We start from the raw sequence: 3,433 nt of genomic DNA on the forward strand, positions 1-3,433 counted from the left end.
TGGCCCGAATTTTCTAGCGACGGGTGTTTTAAGGCCCTGTTACAAAACTGAACCTGTATAAAAAAAAAAACTGAGACCGAAACCAAGACCGAAACTCTTGAAATGAAAGAATCGGGACCAATAACACCGCAGAACCTACACCGGGCACAAACCTTGCTTGTTTGTGGAAGTCATATTAAGTTGAGATTTATTTTTGTTAAGTTAATAACAAAATGCAACTTTTGGCACCAATTTCATAGAATACTTTAGCAGTAATCTCAATTCAATGTTGGTAATTAATGTGGTACGTTGACACAATAGCGATTATTGATAAATATCATTTGTGTGTATCGACCTAAATGAAACCAAGTATAATTTAACAAGGAGATAATATTTTTGATCCTCTTATAATTTCCAAGCCATTTCAACATTTAAGGTTCAACCGCTGTTATCTCCTCCATCAACAAGTTGATATGAACTTCCCCCCATCAACTGTTTGACTGAATACTTAACATATTAACTTAATCCAACTCTTAAATCAACCACAAATAATTACATTTTTACAAATTATAAATGGTTTCAGAATATAATTAATACTTGAATTTCAAAAAAAAAAAAATATATATGGAAGAAGTTAAGGGACACCTTATGACACCGTTGGACACCTACATATATTGCCAAAGAAAAAAAAATCCACATGTATTATTGTTATTTACACCAAAGAACACGTAAATGATCCTTCAAATTTTCAATTGCAGAAGGCTTGGCATTTAAAGCCTTTTTATAAAATTCACGTTTTTGAGTACATTTTTGATTCAGAGCCATATTTCAAAATGAAATAATTATATACATGAAAATGAAAGACAATAACAATTGATAAAAAACATTCAAATATTCATAAGATACAATATTTATTAAGTTATCTTGAATACTGTTCCTACAAAAGGGGTTTAATCAAATAAAAATCAAGTAAGTGAAGGGTGTTATTTCGAAGATAATTGTTTTTTTTCATATTTTCTTCAATTACTTTATATTATACCTAAAACTGTAAAATAAACCTTATTTTACAACCTAAAAAGATTTCCCGTAAAAAAATAAATAATTTGATTGATTTTTTTTTTTAGTTTAGCTTTAAATATTCATAATATGAGGTTGCGTGAAATATTTCGAGATTAAATATAATTCAGTCGATTAATTGATTATATGTAAAAAGTAATAAATATTATAGAGGCAGGAAGATTGAAAATTTAAATATTTTTTATATACAATGAATTTGATTAGTATTTATTGATTAGATATAAGTAATTTAATTAACAGATATCATTTACAGAACTTTTTTTTTCCCCGGCTTATTCTTTATTTTTAACTATAATATAATATAATTGAAAAGGAATAATAAAAAAATATGTTAGCTTCCATTTATGATCCATCATTTTATTAGACTTTTGAAGAATTATGATGATTGTCGGCACAATATTCAAGATATCTTTTGCATGTTCGAATATTTTTTATCAATTGTTATTAATTTTTATTTCCGTGTATAAAGTTATTTCATTTTGAAATATGGCTCTAAATAGAAATTACAGGATTTTTTAAAAAGTTTTAAAGACAAAACCTACTACAATTGAACATTTTAATGGTCATTTTCGTGTTCTATGGCTTAAAAAACGATAATAATTGTGGATTTTAGGCCGTAGGCAAAAATTATGTTCGATAGTGTAATCAAATATCAACGTTCTAAAATTCCATATGAAATAGGTAATTTTGTACAATTAATAGGGTTTTAGATCGATTAAGTAGAATAATTGCCAAAAATTATCTTATCTTTAAATATATGAAAGTTGCTTCATCTAAACAAATAATATAATGATATAGCAAGTCATTTTTAAAACCTGACATATAATAAAACAATACGTTATAGATTTTTTTTTTTTTTTGATAGACATTAAAAGATTAATTCATTTTCAGGGCCGGTTTTAGGGGGAAGCACTAGGGGCAAGTTCCCAAGGCCCACTTGAAGATATAATTATAGAAATGAATAAAATATACAAATGTATACTTAGAATAAAAGCAGGAAAAAAGTTGACCTTTGACCTATTTTAAGAAATAAGTTATTTTAATATTATGCTCTAAAAATAAACCTTATTCTATGTAATGTGAACTGCTCCCCTTGGGACAACTATCCCCTAACTTTAGCCCATTATTCAAATTTAAAAGGATTGAAGAATGAAAATGTATTTTGCCCCAGGCCTTTTATTGGTTTATCCCATTTTGATAACATAATACACAGTGTTAGTCCACGATTTTCCTTAATCTAAATGAAAGAAGGTTTTTTATTCGTATAAACATCAACAATGTTGACATCACATAAAAACGCTCTCTTCTGTGACACATTAAATTATAATCTAAATATATCTCGAGTTTCATCATTTGTAAATACATGATACATACGTATTTTTAATTGAGATTTTTGAGCTTTTGGATAACATTGATTAATGTTTGCTAGTCAAAGTAATTGACTCTCTGTCCTTCAAGAATTTTATAACAAATGAATTATTTTTTTCAAAAAACGCATGATTTTAGTACTATTTTGATAATAGACACTAGAAGGCCATGTGTAAGAAATTCACATTTAATATTGTTTAATGATCCGTTAATTAATTATTTGCTGGCCCATTTATTAAGTTTTTGATTAAAAAAATTATCAAAATAATCAGATCAAGGGTTCTAAAAATCTTACGTCAAATATGTTACATAAGTAGTTGTAGGGTTATTGGGTTTAAAGAAATGATAGTATCAAATTAGAGGGAATGGTTGTATAAATGATTGATGTAGTTATTAAGTAAGGCACGTTATTACCTTTATTGAATCTCGCAACCTTTCCTCCAGAAAGAAAAAAGACAGAAGGTACAAAACCAGTTTGGTTTCTAAAGTAGAAAAATTTATACACAGCAAATACAGTGTCCATTTTTGTGTTATTTAGGTAATGCCGTGATTCAGAAATTAAAACGTGAACACCCGTCACTTACAACTTGCTCAGACCTTGTGTACAACGTGAAAAAGTGTCTAGGTCAACAATGGACTTATTGTTATTTTATATGTAAAAAAAAGTCATGTGCATGATATAAAATATTCAAATTATGCAACGGATCCATAAATAAAATTATGATATTTTATCATTAGGTATATGAGAAATAACCTCTCACATGTAGGTACCTATATCTTTAACATACTAAACCCATTGCAGAAACTATTGTACATAGACACATCCTGATTTTTGTAGTACGCATATTATGTTTTGTTAATTTACTTGATACGTTGTACCTACATATAGGGTGTGGCATGGAAATAAGGACACTTATCTATTATACCTACAATAATATATTTTTTCGATCTTACCCCTGGAGCACCGAAACGGTCCAATTAAATGCAGAAACCCGTACGTATAGCATAT

The sequence above is a fragment of the Lepeophtheirus salmonis genome, chromosome 5 (assembly GCF_016086655.4).
Source record: "Lepeophtheirus salmonis chromosome 5, UVic_Lsal_1.4, whole genome shotgun sequence".
Taxonomy (NCBI): Eukaryota; Metazoa; Arthropoda; class Copepoda; order Siphonostomatoida; family Caligidae; genus Lepeophtheirus; species Lepeophtheirus salmonis.